At 47.2% G+C, this 16,403-nt stretch overlaps 1 protein-coding gene across 1 annotated transcript in view; it reads right to left on the reverse strand.

Annotated features, from left to right (window-relative positions):
• Window positions 1–16,190, reverse strand: part of Cnpy1 (canopy FGF signaling regulator 1) — a 34,971-nt gene extending 18,781 nt beyond the window's left edge. Inside the window, exon 1 of the mRNA XM_028774779.1 lies at window positions 16,116–16,190. The gene's annotated coding sequence lies outside the window, so the exon portion shown is untranslated. The remainder of the gene's footprint in view (window positions 1–16,115) is intronic.
• Between the last annotated feature and the right edge of the window lie 213 nt (window positions 16,191–16,403).

Below are 16,403 nucleotides of genomic sequence, written 5' to 3' on the forward strand. Positions count from 1 at the left end.
AGTCCCCTGACTGTCTTGGGGGTGCAATGGGGAGACAACAGGATCAGGCACCTCTGAAAGTCTCCACCCTAATCATTCATTTTTTTTTCTCCACAGAGGGGAAACAGCCTCTGGAAACAGATTTCTTGTCCAGGGTCACAGGCCTAGTTTACATACTGAAGGCAGAAGATAAGCCAGGTCAATCAGATGCTAAAGGTTCTGAGCATCGGAGGAGAGCACCTCTTTAGATTATTGGAGGGTACCAGGTACTTCTGAAGAGTATGACACTGCCCCGTACCCTCCCTTGGCCATTCACACAGCAAGCCAGTTCCAACCATCTCTGGGCACTTGTCCAATGGCCACAACTCCAGAACAGCATGCTGGATTCATTCTTCTTCCAAAATAATTGGCACCCTTGATTTCCTTCAAAGAAACAACTCAAAGCCAAAGCACATCCGTTCTAGCTGCTTCTGTGCCAGGGCATGGTATTGCCCATTGTGCCACACAGCTCCCTTTTGTCCCCGGGGAAACGGGCAATCCTTTAAGCATTTCCCTCATTATCCTCCATTCTTCTCATGATTTGTGGAGCCACACAATTCTTATGACGAGGGATTTATTAAGGATAAGTCATGCCAGACGGTTTTGACAGCTTGTTTTGAGTGTGACAGAATTACCAAATCCAAGGTTTGATGCATTGTGTATTTAGACTTTAGCGCAATGTCTGATGCCAGACTTGTAGAAGTAAGTAGTCCTGCCAAATGGCAAGAGACAGTCATGTGCCAGAAACATACTCAAAGGTCAGTCAGAGATAAAGGACACATGACATGCAACCACACACCCAGACAGGTTGGGGATGGTAGGGAAGAGCATGGCGTTTCATGAGGAGCCATCAGGGCACATGTTAAGGCCTGTTCTCATAGGGACATCATGCAGAAGGAGGAAGAGGGTGCCTCTGGCCAATAGGGATGGCGGGAAACCTCAGCTCCAGCCCTCATGAGACAGTGCTTACCCCAGAATTACTCAACCTCAGGAGAGACTGAGCAGCAATGAGACTGGGCTCAGCCCCACCTACCTCCCACTCAAGAATACCTTGCAAGAAGGCACAATGGAAGATGAGCCCACTTACCCCATGGAACCACTGTAGTGTCCGGCTCATCCAGCTCTTTCTGCTTGATGGTAGAGTCGTGTCCATAAAGCATATACTCAGGTCCTGATGTTAACCTCCATGTGTGGACTTGGTTGGAAAAAGGTCTTACAGGCATGGTTAGGCTAAGGTCCTATGTTAGGATGGGTTTTAAAGCCCATGTGATGGGTACCCTTATAGCAAGAGGGGAGAAGCATGGGCACACAAGGCCACAACTATGTGATCCCAGGAATGGACTAAGATGTTACATTCAGCAGGCAAGAATCCTTCCTATTGAGTAGGGAAACACCTTGAGAGACTGAGAGATCCCAGACTGGACTTTCCTTCCTCCTGAGTCCCCAGGAGAGCCACCCTGCCATCCTCAGTGCTGAACTTCTGGTCCCTGATGTGCTATGAGAAGGTACAGCTTGCTTTATTCCCCTTTGCTGTACAGCCCTGGAGGACAGAAGGCTGTCATGTCCCACATACCTCCTCCACAAGGTACAAGTCACTGAAAAGCCACACCTTCCTGGACAGTGACACGGAAGGGGGTTGTTCTCTCCAGGGCCCCAGAGATTTAGGCTGGTGGTGCTGAGCCTTTCACACATGCAGGAATCAGTCACAGCTTTTGTTTGTCTTTATAAATGAGTGACATGCACCGCCACCATTTGGCTAGTTAGCCCTAATTCTGTGCTAAGCTATGATAATCTTTCATTCTCTCTCACTGCTTTGTACCTGCTGGTCATTGCTATTTTTATCTGTTCAGGATGAAATCATTTGTCTTTTCCTCCTGCCCAAGGGCAGCAGAGCATCTAGTCTTTCTACATGTCCAAGAAGTAATGCCAGGTTTTGTTCCTTAACAGAAGTCTTTGGTTAATGAGGTCTTTGTATCCCCACTGTATCATAAACATTGTTATCAGATTTTAAACTCAGGCTAACTGGTCTGATTCTGATTAGCTAGCGTATGAGTGGATGTGCAGAAGAGGGTGGTTGCCCTAAGGTCCTCCTCAGACCTACCATCTGACCATCAGGCCTCACTATAAGGCAGAATCCCTTTCAGGGAACAACAGGGCTCCCACAAGACCACTCCACTGTACCTTGCCCTTGAAATGACAGTTCTAATCTCACAGATGGCTCTCTCTCTCTCTACACTGGACATCACCAGCTAAATCCTCACAGTATGGATTTATAGCAGCAAGTGAAACAGCTAGCCACTGGGATGGTTAATAGCCCTCTCCTTCCCTGTGACTTTGTTGCTTTCCTGGACTTCACAGCAGAGCTGGAGAGGTGGTTCAGAAGTTAAGAGCACTGTCTGCTCTTGGACAGGACCTGGGTTCAGTTCCCAGCACCCACATGGCAGCTCACAGCCATCTGTAACTCCAGCTCCAGGGGACCTGACACTCTCTTCTGATCTCCTGGGGCACAAGGAACACACATGATGCATAGACATACACACAGGTAAAACACCCATACACACAAAATAGAAAATAAAAAAGTAAAACCCAGGCTTCACAACACAGTGGATGTAGCCAGTCCCAAAGGATAAAGTAACAGGGCCACATGAACCATTCTTCCTTCATTGATTTATCTGACAGAACCAGGGGTGTACTGTGAGCAAAACATTGTGGTGCCTAACATATAAGAAGTCACCTAAAAATCAGTTTAGTAGGGCTGACACATAGTTCAGCAGCTAAGGACATTTTTGGCTCTTCTTGATGACCCAAGTTTGATTCCCAACAACTACATGGGGTTGCATCCAACCAGATGGGCTGTAGAGATGGCTCAGCAGTTAAGAGCACTGGCTGTTCTTCCAGAGAATCCTGATTTGATTCCCAGCACTCATATGGTAGCTTACAACCATTTGTAACTTCAGTCCTAGGAAATCTGTCCTCTGGGTGCTATGTACACAAGTTTTGCACAGACATACATGCAAATAAGACGTTCATACATTGTAGCTGTCTTTGGCTACTTTGTTGGTTTTTTTTTTGTTTTTCCATCCTCCTCCACTCCTTTTTCTACCCCCCTCAAACCCCTAACACTAAATAAGAGGGAAAAAAAGGATAAGGAAGAAAGGAAAGAGATCTCTGAATAAAGTCGGGGGTCGGAAAGGTGTGACGTTATCATTAGACTACTTCCCTCTGATTAGGGACATCAGATTTCTTGGGGCAGGTTTGATCTTCACTGTCAGGATATCTAATTTCTTCTTGTTTCTCCTTTGGGCATGACCACTTTACAAATGACAACAAACCTCGGCCAACAATAACCAACAATATACCACTGCCTCTCGGGACCCTAGGATTTATGTGCCCTCTGAAAAGTCTTCAAACATCACACAATCATGGAAACTATCTGCAGCTGGTAAAACTCCGTGCTAGAGCACGAGGCACATCATAGTCAGCTGCTATGAAGCACCCCCATATCCCACACCTGGGATTAAAATGAAAATATATTCTTATATGTCTACATTTTTTAAAGAAACCAAAATTCCAGAATTCTCACTGCAATACAAAGTCAATAACTGTATTTCTTAAGGTGGTAGACACAACCGCTTTCCAGGTCAGTTGGGGAGAAAGGCTTGTTTAGGAAATAGTGCTAGCACAGGGAACTTACTGTTCACCAGGAAGAGAGAGCTGAGTTTGAGACTCATAGTACGCAGCATCGTTAAAAGATATGTTCAACACAGACACTACAGGAAAGCCTAGAAAAGAAGCAGGGACCAAGAAAACTCAGAAACCATTTGCATGACAAAGCCAGGCCCCAGATGCACAATGAAAGGGGAGGAGTCTGTGTGCGGGAGAAGCCCAACTGGTGGACATCACAGCCCAGGAAGCACGCAGGGCAGCAGTGCACAGAGATACAAAGTAACAAAATACAAATCATAATCTGATGGAAAAATGGGAGAAGCTACAAATAAGCCAGCAGATGCAGGAACTCCAGACAAAAGAGACTGCCCCTGCCAGACCAGGAAGGGGAATTAAAAGAAGACTGAAATGATATTTTCTGCTGTTTACTGTGTCACCACAGAGAAGACAAATGGTATTTTCCGTAATAGGCAGAAGTAAAACAGCATATTCTTTCATACATTGCCAGTTGGATTACAAAATGCTGAGGCCTCGGAGAGGTTATCCAGGGACACAGACGAAAGTTAAAAATGTATACAACTTATGTGGTTTGACCCCAAACCACTGAAGAATCTAGAATTTATTCTATAGAAATCAAGTGAACAAGGCTGGGGTAAACTAGTGGCAATGTGTTTGCTACCAAGTGCAAGGTCCTGGATCACCAAGCACTGAAAAGATAAGATTCTGAGGATCCTTGTTTGATTCCCAGCACCAATTTGGTAGCTTACAACCACTTGTAACTCCAGTCCAAGAGGCTTACTGCAATGGTGCTAGATGGAAAAAATCTGGAAGGGTCCAGAAAGTTTACCTGCAAGAAAAGGGTCTGAATTACTGGGGCCCATTTTAAAGATCTCCACTCACTGCTGCGGAACTCTCTCTCTCTCTCTCTCTCTCTCTCTCTCTCTCTCTCTCTCTCTCCCTCTCTCCCATCCCCCTCCTCCCAGGCTACAGCATGTCATTGTCTTCACTCCCACAGCGTACCTTGTGGTGTGGTTTTAATTTTTGAAGTCACCTTGCCTTTCACACTTTCCCTCTTCTATTAAAGGCCTGATGATGGCCAGACACTCCATCTATGAGGGCACCTCTGGGTGAGGAGAATGTGATCATGGGACCAGAGACCAGATAGGTCAGAGGCTCCTGAGCATGCCAAAAATTCTGTTGTTGTTGTTTTGTTTTGTTTTGCTTGAAACAGGGTTTCTCTGTGTGGACCTGGCTGTCCTGGAGCTCACTCTGTAGACTGGATCTGCCTCCTTCCGTCTCCTGAGTGGTAGGATTGAAGGCGTGCACTACCACACCCCTGCCAAAAATTCTTGTAGGAAATACTTGAAAATGCATTTGCACACGCTTCTCACGGCATAGGTAGCTGAACCTCAGAGCTCGTACCTCAAAGGCTCACTCACCCCAGGTCTCACAGAATAGAATTAGATGTTTTCTACTGTCCTTGTTTCCTGGACTGCCTCTCACAAATGGAGACTCCACACTAGAGAAATGCATTCTTTTTTAGTTCCTAAGGCCAGAAGTCCAAAAGTGAGGTGTCAGCAGACTGTCCTCTCTCTCCCTCTCCCTTTCCCCTGTCATTTACACACACACACACACACACACACACACACACACACACACCCCACAACATGTATATGAAGGTCAGGGGACAACTTGAAGGAGTGGCTTCTCCTCTCCCACCTTTATTCAGGTTCCAGGGATTGAATTCAGGTCATCAGGTTTGTTGGCCTCTACTCACTGAGCCATTTTACCAGCCATGAACAGATAGACCTTCTAAAAAGGAAAAACTTGGGTTCATTTTATGCATAAACTCTGGATAATCGCTCTTTCTATGCTGAGTGCTTTCGTTGTTAAAATGATATTTCAAAGATCTGGACCTATATTTGCTGCAAGGCTTTGTTAGAATACTAACCTAAATTATAGGACTTCTTCATCTCAGATTATATATTGTAAACAATTAGACCAGTCTTGACATTTTCATTTGGGAGGGTAAGACAAGCAACTCAGACGTTTAAAAGAAATTAATGCAGGCTGGTAAGCTGTCTCAGCACTTGCCCAGTGAGCCCTGGGCAGCCTGAGTTTGATCCCTGGAAGCTCTGGTGGCTGAATTCCACATGCCTAAACCCACTCCCCAACACTCAGGTCTTGAGCTCTTCCACCCAGGGTTTGCTGGGCCTGAGGTTGAAACACTACCTCCCTCTCTGCACCCGCCTAATTTCCATCTGCCTTCTTTCATCAGGCCCTCCTCCCGCTTGCTCTAAGCACAGGATGACAGCACTTCCCCCACAAATGCGAGTATAGAGCAGGGCAGAGCTGGCATTCAGCGGGGATAATTCCTTATTTGTCCTTCTGCTTCCTGAGAGCTGCTCAGTTGACCCTTTGGGAGCTCTGGCCTCTTTCAGACACGTACAATCACACAGGCAGACAGTGGACAGGAAATCCTTGCAGGAATGTTAGACTCTAGAGGGCAGGCCCAGGGCCAGGGCTCCATGGGGAGAGGCCCTGTGACCACCACATCCCAGAATGTCCAAGAGCAATGGCAAGAATCTGGCCAAAGACAGGCTTCTTGTTGTGGCTGCTTCTAGCCCCTATATGTGTTCCAATTTGTATGAGATCCAGACAAACTTGCGGTCCAGAAGGACCATGGAGCATGCACTGCGGAATGTCTGATCAACCTGTTAAGCAGGAGTCAGCTTCCATTGAAGTCTGGGGATGTGCTCTGCAGAGTTTAGACAGCTTCTGAATGAAATTCCTGACAAAGAGAGTTCTATCTATGCCTCTGCCAGAGCACAGTCAGTGAGGTCCCTGTGGGCTCTAAGTCTGCCTCTAGGGCTTTTTGAAACAGGGTCTTTCTATGTAGCCCTGGCTGTCCTGAAATTCCTATGCAGACCGAGCTGGCCTTGAATTCACAGAGATCTGCTTGCCTCTGTCTGCCAAGTGCTGGGATTAAAACCCTGTACCATCATGAACAGTTTAAGGCTGTTTTGTTTTGTTTGTTTTTTGTTTTTTTTTTAAAGATTAATCAAAGGCTTTATATGTTTGGTAATGATTAATAACAAGATGCCCACTCAATCAGAAGTGTAACCCAATACCCAACCTAGATATACCAACTACCTTTGACTGCGGGAGACACGTGAACATCCACTTCCATTTTTCCCTTCTCTCCCATTCCTCTCCCCAAGCTCCTCCCCTTCCTTTTCCTCTTCCTCCTTAAGGCTGTTTTATGATTCATTTTTTTAAATTTTTAGTTATGCATATGTGTGTGTGGTAGGGGTGTGTGCGCATGGGTTCCCATAGAGGCAGAAGAAGATATTGCGTTTCTAGGAGCTGGAGTTACACATAGTTTTGAGCCACCTGACATAGGTGGAATTTGGGTCCTCTGTAAAAGCAGTACATGCCCTTAACCACCCAGTCATCCTCTGGGCCCCTTCCTCTAGGTCCTAGCCTTTAAACCACTCTTGTAGAACGGCTTTTCTTCTTCTCAGACTGAACAGTTTGTGTGACATCTGCCGTCCCTCATCGTTCAAACCTTGATTTCTGACACAGTGTCTCCCTGAACCTGGAGCTCATGGGTTTGCCTAGACTAGCTGGCAGCAAGCCCAAGGGATTCTCTGTGCTTTCCCAGCACCAGCTCACAGGCCCTGCTGCTGTACACGGCTTTAATGTGGTGCTGAGGACCTCTTGTGTATGTACGACAAGCGCTTTGCCCATCGAGCAGCTCTGCAGCCCCCAGGACTCTGTTTGACTTTATGATGCCTTTTGCTTGCCTCTCAGAAGCATTCTGGATTTTAAAAAAACCCTAGCTGAACAATTTGAATTATAAACCCTTTTATTATATTTTATTTATTTATATTATATTTTTGAACTATATACCACCTTTAGGAGAGCATCCCACGCTACCCTGGGATGCAGCCTGCGGCAGTAAGGAAGGTCCAGCTCAGGGAAGCAGCGCCTCCAAGCATACCTACCTCACTTCATCTTCACAAAACAGAAACTGTTCCTCTCTCCTTTACTCCTCTATCAACTCCCCGTCATTCAAATCAGCACCACTCACATTCCTGCTCACAAGGATGAGATGCTGTCTGTAAAGAATGTCCAGGGCAGGTCCAATAGCCAAGAATAAGTGGGACAGGGGCGGCCTTCTCAGGCACACAGTGTGACAGCTGACTCAGAAACTCTGTCTCCAGGAGGCTTCCCTTGCCTGCTGCAGCCATCCTGCAAACTCAGGAAGTTTCACACAGGAAGCCCATGGCAGCGGATGCGGGGAGAAGGAAAGAGCCAGATACCCAACAGGGCCTGACATTTTTAGCGGGCCAACAAATGAGGCTGTTTGAGTCTTGGAGTGTGCCATTCTCCAAAAGGGGGAAGGTTTGGACCATTTTTAGGATGGAACAGAGTAATTGTATGCATTCAAGAGAGGCCATGGATGGAGTTTGCAAAATCAGACAGTACAGATAGAGGAAACAAGCACCTTTGAGCAGAGAACAGTATCTGGGGATTAGGAGGTTTTCTTGAGAAGTCTGTAATTACCTGTTTCTGATAGGGAAACTCTTCCTTTCTTCAAATGGCCAAACTTTAGGATCTGGCTGCTCCTGCGTTGCCTCCATGCCCACGAGGAGGGTTAAGATACCCTTTCTCCCCTTTTTAATTCAAAGCCCCTCCCCATACTGGATAGAGAAGGCACAAACGTTAGATTCCCTAAGCTTGGGGAGGGGGAAGAGCTTATTAACCCTTTGAGAGGGTCTGGGAGGATGAAAGGCACTGGGGGAAAGATCCACCTGCTGGCTCTTCCTGGAACAGCACAAGTCCCACAGGACTGCAGTGGAACAACACCCTGTGAGTCCTGCTGAGAAAAAGTGATTTATCTCCCCTTCCCAGCTCTAGGATATAAACAGCTTCCTAATCAACCAGGGTGTCATCATTGTAGTTAAGACAGAGTGTCACACCATCCACAGTCCTGCCCAGGCTGTCTCTGCTCTGAGAGGCAAATAAGAGCTGTGTTTCTGATAGCCACCCACTTATTCACATGTGTACATGCACACATGCACATGTGCACACACGGATTCACTTATACACGTGTGCAGACATGCAGATGTGCATACACACACTTACACAGGTGTGCACACACATACACACACATGCTCATACATATAACTGAGCATTCACACCCGGGCACACACATACACTCATACAGACTTGGACAAGTCACTGCCTGGAACCCTTGCTCTCACCAACTCTGGTTCTCATAATGGTCTGCCTGGTGACTTCAGACTTGCTAGCAAGAAGCTGATCAGGAAGGGAGGCTGGCTGCTGGGACCATGGCTAAGCCTATTCCCAGTTCAGTGTGCAGTCCGGCTGCACTGGCCTTGAAAGAGCCCTGATGGAAGAACCTAAGCACTTTGGAGGTCACCTCTGCTAGATAGCAAGGAATTGGCATGGAGACTTGCAAATGACAAGACTTTAGGAGCACATGTGAAGGTGACAGACATCCTACAGCTAAGATGCAGGGGAGGTGCACAGGGCTGTAGGCACCGTGTCAGCAAGCGCTGGATGCTCCTAAGTCACAGAGGGCTGCTGAGGGATGGAAGCTGTAGTGCATGGCCTCCATCTCTTCAGGTACTCTCTGGATGTGGACATGTGGGTTCTTCCAGGGGTGTGGGAGATGAGAAACCCTGAGGCAGCCCTAGTGATCAAGGTGCCAGGCTAACCTAAACAAAGGGATTAGAGGTGAGCTCCCTGTGTTGGTATCAGGCATCACACAGACACAGGTGTTGGTCTTGCCCATCACCCTGTTGAACATCTGGGCCACTGCAGCAGATTGAAGAAGAACTTCCTGCTGCTGCTTCTGTTCCTAGTGTGACTGCACTGGAGAAGAGAGGACCGATCAGAGGTACATCTCCGTGAGGTGGGAACTGGAGCCTCCAGCCCCCACAGCCCAAAATAAAAGCCCTATTATGTCTTGCATAGGGTGGACACTCAGGGTGGTGATAGAGAGGTTCTCCCAAAGGGTAAATTAACAGCACAAACTGGAAGTCAATTCTGCCATCTCTGGGTAGTGCAGCCCCTTTCCTGACATTGACGGCCATCTTTGTTCTTGAAGGTTAATGAGTGTGGAGGTGACATTTGGCTCTTGTACTCTCCAGACTTCAGGTGGAGCTCAGGTGCAGCTACTTGAACTGACCACCCGTGTCTCTTCTTTCCCTATCCTGTGAGCTCTGGCTGCCTCTGACTCATCCTGGAGCTGTCCACCGCACTAGGCCTACTGTATGTGAAGAGAACAGGTGTGAACTGAGGAGAGAGGCAGGCTTTAATTTGGGTTTGAGTTTGTTTCTGTTTTCTGTTTTGTTTTGTTTTGTTTTGTTTTGGTTTGTTTTGTTTTGGTTTGTTTTGGTTTGTTTTGGTTTGGTTTGGTTTGGTTTGGTTTGGTTTTTGCAGACCCAGTGACTAGAGCATAGCTCCAAGACAGACATATGAGCCTAAGCTCACTGCCCTGGCTAAGGTAGGCTGACACCTCCTGACCCACCTTTCCCATGGTCAGTGAGCAGGGCCTCTCAGGGTCAGGTGGTGCTGGATGAAGTGCCTCACCGCCCCTGCACTCCTATGCCTTTCTGCTTGTGGAGTGCTGTATTTCCATTGAGACCTGCCCAGGCAGCCTTTGGGGCAGAACTGGCTGGCTGAGGTTTGAGTTTGCTCTTTGGGATATACATGGCAGAAAGAGAGAACTGAGTCCTACAAATTGACCTGCACATATGTGCTGTGTACACTCTTTCTTGTTCTCATTAAAAGAGCAAACAAATTAGAAATTAAAAAAAAATGGTTTCTATATAGAAGCCAAGCCGAGGAAACAGAAGCTTTACAATAAAATCCAGTGAAATATTGTCAAATAAATTCTTTTTAAAATTTGTGTATAGACAAAGTTATATAGTCTTGGAAACCAGGAGTATTCATCCATTAGCCCATCTAACTACTCATCCCTCTATGTATCCATCCATTCATTCTTTCATCTGTCTAGTCATCCTATTCATTCATCTATCCATTTGCCTATCCATAAATTTATCCATCCATCCATTCATCTACCCACCTACCCATCTATTCATCTATCTATCTATCTATCCCATCCATCCACCCCATCTATCTATCTATCTATCTATCTATCTATCTATCTATCATCCATCCATGTATCTACCATCCATCCACCATCATCTACCCATCCACCCATACATCCAACCTTCCATCCACTCATCTACAATCCATCCATCAGTCTATCTACCATCCATCCATCCATCCATCCATCCATCTATCCATCCATCCATCCACTGGTGTTTGTCCTCTGTGAAGTGATCTGGAGATGCAGAGTTGGAGAAAGGGATGAACTATCTTATTGTCCCTGGCCACAGAGAGACTTGCTCATGCCTTGGTAGGTAGCTGAGAGGTCATGGAAAGGAAAGAGATATCCTGACGTCAAGGAAGGTCCCACCCTCTGTTTTCTTCATAGGACTCCTTATAGGACAAGTACAACCCATGTTCCACTGGCCTCTGTATCCCCTGAGTGGCACACTTGCATGGGATGTGACACAGAATGGGCACTAACTTCTATCTTCATTCTGTAGTTGAGACAGGCCAGCACCCAGCCTTGGCTTGAGTTTGGGTATCTCTGAGAGGGTCATAGCAGGTTCCACACCCATGGGTCGAGATGTGGGAGTGAGGCCTTCTTGGCTGAGGTGGAAGGGTCTGGACGTGGAAAATGGGCTGAAACTTCCCATAATTATAAAAAGGGGTATAATGAGATACTGTTTATTTTTCCATAACGCTAGTGTCCACTAAACTGTCTGTCCTCTTGCTAGGCTAGTCTAAGACCCCTCCAGAGCCTGCTGTGGCCTTCTGCAGCATGCATTCACACTGGGAGCCAGAGTTTCCATCTCAGTGGCTGGTAGGAATTCTTTATCTGATCTACAATTCCCAGTCTAGGCATCAACTCATGAAGGCTGTGAGTGCAACACCAAGGATACAGTCACCGGAGCTTGGCCCTTCGTGTGGGTGCCCAGTCTAGGCTCCATCTGTATAAAAATATATTACAGGCCTTTAAACCCCGAGCCATGACCGCCAGAGCCTCTGCACTCAGAGAAACTTGGCATTTTCTTCACAGGCAGCCATGAATGAGCACGGCTGCCTACCAGGTTGAGTGAATAGTCTTCTCAAACAAAGTGTCTTCAGGCTACTCTCCCTTGCTGGGGGCAGCCACCTGCTATGGTGGCGTTTGGATTTTTAGACATGGCCTACTTCTTATGTTAATGTTTTATATAAAATAACACCGCTTAGAGTTCTCCTTCTCTAGAAGATGACTTCTGGCATTTATATTTTCTTACAAATACCCCATTATGCTGATTTAGAGGTCACTAACAGCTGCTAAAGTTCCTGACAAATTTTTGCCTTCTGGCTGGCTGGGACAATGACCTAACACCCTTCTTTTGTTAGCAGACAGGACCCCAAGTGCAGAAGCATATGTTGGACCTGCAGAGCTTCAGGATGCCTGAGCACTCTGACGTTGCAGAGTACACAACATGACACAGTGGCTCTGCCAGCAGCAAATGACAATGAGGTTTGTCTTGCTTCCCGAGAAATCAAATGAATGCCATTAAAAAAAAAAAAACAAGAACAGAAAACAAAACAAAACAAAAAAACCCAAGTCACTAACTAATGATTCCTGAATCAATCTTCTGTCTGTAGAAGGAACCATTCAAGTGGGTTGCTTACTTCCAAGATAACTGTTAAAAACAGAAAAGGAACCAAAGACATAAGTGTCTGGACTTGGCAAAATGTTGGCCCCTGTAGTACCAGCCCTGGCTGGTGGCATTTGTCTGTTCCAATGCCTTCTTATGGATAGTATGTGTCTTGATTTTTCTCTGGGCAGAGGAACCCTCCAGTCAAAATCATACAACATACTTCCCAGCCTCATAGACAACTAGTATAGAGAATTACAACCTGTGTCCAGTGACTGAGCTAGGGCATCAACATACAAAACTGTGAGTCCATGACCTGTGCCACTGGCTCCACCTGAGGACATCATTCCTGATACCACACCTCCAAGGTGACTCTGACTTCTGAATTACCTAATCTATATTGCAAATTCCAGACATGGCTTTGGAACGTACTGGGAGATGTATTAAGATCCCCCATGGAGGAAGCTCACAGGTGTGGTCTCTCACCTGTCCCCAGCCTCCAGTGCTGGAAGACAGTTCTCCAAGGTCAGCTTGTTTCTTCCTACAAACAAAACGAAAGGGGCTGGGTGTGGTGGTGCTCCTTTTGGATGTGGTGGTGCTCCCTTTGGGTGTGGTGGTGCTCCCTTTGGGTGTGGTGGTGCTCCCTTTGGCTGTAGGAGATCTTGTTTACATGCAAAACAAGGCGAATGGAACAGACTCCCTTGGAAGAGAAGAGTATTTCTGACCAAGCCAGGTAGGTAGTCTGTGCATGCATGATAGCTGAGGCAATACACAGCACTTGTAACTGAACACGCCTTTCTTATCCACTCCTTCACGAATGTCTGGAAAATTGGCCAAGAACACCCTGCTTGCTGGGAGATGATGTCAAAGGATATTCAAATGAAACCTGTTTTCTAAAACTCCATCCTGCCTGCTTGCTTAGTAAGAAGGTGCTGAGCTGTAGGGGAAGAATCTGGCTTTGTGCTTCCCTCCCCTCTGAGGACATTCAAGTTACCAGGTGGAACAATTCTTGAGTAAGGACTCTTCCTAAGAGATAGTGTCCACTGTAGCATCCCAGTACTTCAATGGGTCTGTTTGCCACTAGAAAGCCTCTGGGACACCTGGTCTTACTAGATGCCGTAAGAACACCCCCCCTTTGGCAGTGCTCTCACCCTTATTGGCTAAAGTTCCTGATGGACTGAACCACCCTTTCGCACCCTGGCTGACTGGGTCAATGGCCATCACCCTTCATTTGTTAGGAGGCAGGGTCTCCTAAGTACAGTATATCCCTGGGGGTCCTGGTGTTGCACAGTACATAAAAGGAAAAGTATCTTTTAGAGAAGTGATGGCTCTAGGAAATGGCTTCCCCTTGCCTATGGTAGCTTTTACTCAGGAACATGTGGTATATGGTGCCCAGGAGGAAAGAACAGGACAGGGGCTGAGAGTAGCCATCCAGGACCCAGAGAGAGACAAGGTGGGAAGGCCAAATCAAACACTGAGGGAAGAGGAGGGGGGAGGAGACCTGCGGAATTCTGATTCCTGTGGTTGGCTGTGGTCCTTGGTTCCTGACGGCTCAAGGAACTTATCCAGGCTATCTGGCTGCCTGCCGGGAGCTTCGTTACTTACTGGAGAGTCAGGAAGAGTGTTGGAGCGGGCAGGTTTCTCTGAAGGCCACAAATGATACCGGTGACCAAAAAGGTAGTGTGGGAGAAAAGTTTGTGCCAGAGGGGTGCCAGATTGAGGGTGCAGGATAGACCGATGCAAGGAAGCAACTTGAGAGAGGGAATTTTTTCCAAAGAAGAGATGTAGGGAAAAGAATGGAGCATGAGAGAGGTATGTGAGAAAGCCAGTGTCCAGCCATGTAACGAAACACCTTATTTCGTTTCCTGAGTCCCATGCTGAGCTCCAGGAAGGACACAGGGATGCCTTTATATCTGCACCACTGGCAAGGCTATGTGGCCCAGACCTGGTCCAAGCTGACTAGGCCTGACCTGAGCTGCTGTCTCTTCTGTGGTACATTATGTAAACTCCTGTGGTTAAGGTTTGGCCAAGTAGTTTAGGATTGAAGCAAATTCCTGGGGGGGGGGCTCTGAATCCTAGAGAGAAGAGCTCCCTAAGAGGCAAAGATGTGGAACGCTCCAGTCAGTTTCCTCTGAAACTAGTGGAAGTTTTTTTGATTGGTGCTATGGAGATCACTCCATTGTGAGGCAGCCAGAGGCAGAAAACTGATCACCAGACCGCCCCAAAGCCAGTTCTCCCAGCAATAGAACTGCAACTGATGAGTGTACAGGATATGCCACACAGGCAGGAGCCCAGGACAATCCCTGAGCCACTGTCACCTTGAGTTTGGCCCGTGTCTAATGTTCTAAGATTCATGTGGCAGAGCGGGCTCTTTGAAGTTACCGTGTGTCCTGTGAAATCAGAAAAACTCTTTGGACTAAGCTTGCCAAGGTGGGTCATGCAGGAGAAGGGGGTGGTAAATGTAACTCCTTTTTTTTTTTTTGGATTGGACCCCAGGAAAGGTGGAGGATTCATACGTGGACAGCCCTTGGTGATGTCACTGCAGGATGTTGCAGGAGGGTGAGAAGGGAGATACTCAAGTCGGTTCATCTAACTCCCTGAGCAGCTGTGTGCCTGGCTCTTCCACAGTGCTCAGTACCACAGGGTCTTACTTCTTCTGCAAGGTCATTTCTAGGATTAGAAATTGCTTAAGGCCTGGGGTACTACGGCTCCCAGCAAACAGCCACCCACTTCCTTCTGACCCCTCTGGACCCTTTCCGTGCCCTTCCATGGGATGGTATTTGCTTCCTCTATTTTCCCTATTGCCCCAATTACTCAATAAAATTACTCTTTTAAAGCAATACTGCCAGATGTGAACACACACACACACACACACACGCACAAAGTCAACCTCCATACAGGCCTGGGCTCTTCCCCTCTCCTCAATGCATGAGAATACCATGTCAGGAAGAAGATGATGTACAGACAAATTGTTTCCGTGTTTGCTTTCACGTGAGATAAGACAGCAAGAATCTAGTTTCTGTGGCTGTTCAGCTCTGCCTAGGCTGGACACCATGGAGGACAGTGTCACTATCTGTGCTTAGAAGGAACAATGTTTCCTAAAATGTCTGACTTCCTCTCAGCTGGCCAGCCCTCCTGCCTGCAGGCTGAGCCAATCTTTCTTTGTAGCAACTGCCACTGTGAACTCTTGGAGCAAGTCCCCTTTGAACACTCCTGAAGGAGAAGCCACTCTCTAGCCTTGGGCCTGTCTATCCTGAGAAGAGCTTACCCTCTGCTTGTGCTCCACACTGGAAATCTGTAACATCGGGAAGGAGGAGGGGTGGAGTACCCAAGAGGGGCTCTGCACAGCCTTTGAGCATCTGCCCTGTCACCTCCCTGGGCTCCCTGCTGGTCTTGCCCAGGAACCATGGACTCGTTATTTTTTATTCTGATGAACTACGGGGCCGAAATGTCTTCCAACTTGACAAAACACAAAATTTAGGTGCTGAGAGAGATACTTCAATTTCAAGCTTAAAGATTACTTTGGGTCCCCCAGGACTCAGAAGCAATTTAGAGCTGACACCCTGAACAAGAGCAAGGTTAGAAGATTAAGACCAACTGCTGTTTGGATAAATGGCTGGTAATTGCCCATATCCGCAATTATACACTGGCACATAATTCCTTTTCCGCTACCTTTTTCCTTTCCTGTGTCCCGTCAGGCCGGATTCGGTAGGAGCCCACCTTGGTTTTCTTCTGTCGGGCCTTTGTGATGTCATACTCCACCTCGTCCATCAGGGCCCTGCATGCTAAACAAGACAGATGGTGTGGTCAGAAGGAGGAGCAGGGTGGGTGGAGGTAGTGCGTGCCTTACCCTCCGGCACAGAGCTCCTGCAACCACAGATGTGTGTGGACTCTCCCTGCTCTACAGTGTCCAAAGACAAAAGGACCAAGACCTGTACAGTAGTCTTTAAATTTCTAAAA

This window comes from Grammomys surdaster, unplaced genomic scaffold (assembly GCF_004785775.1).
Source record: "Grammomys surdaster isolate TR1022 unplaced genomic scaffold, NIH_TR_1.0 242, whole genome shotgun sequence".
NCBI lineage: Eukaryota > Metazoa > Chordata > Mammalia > Rodentia > Muridae > Grammomys > Grammomys surdaster.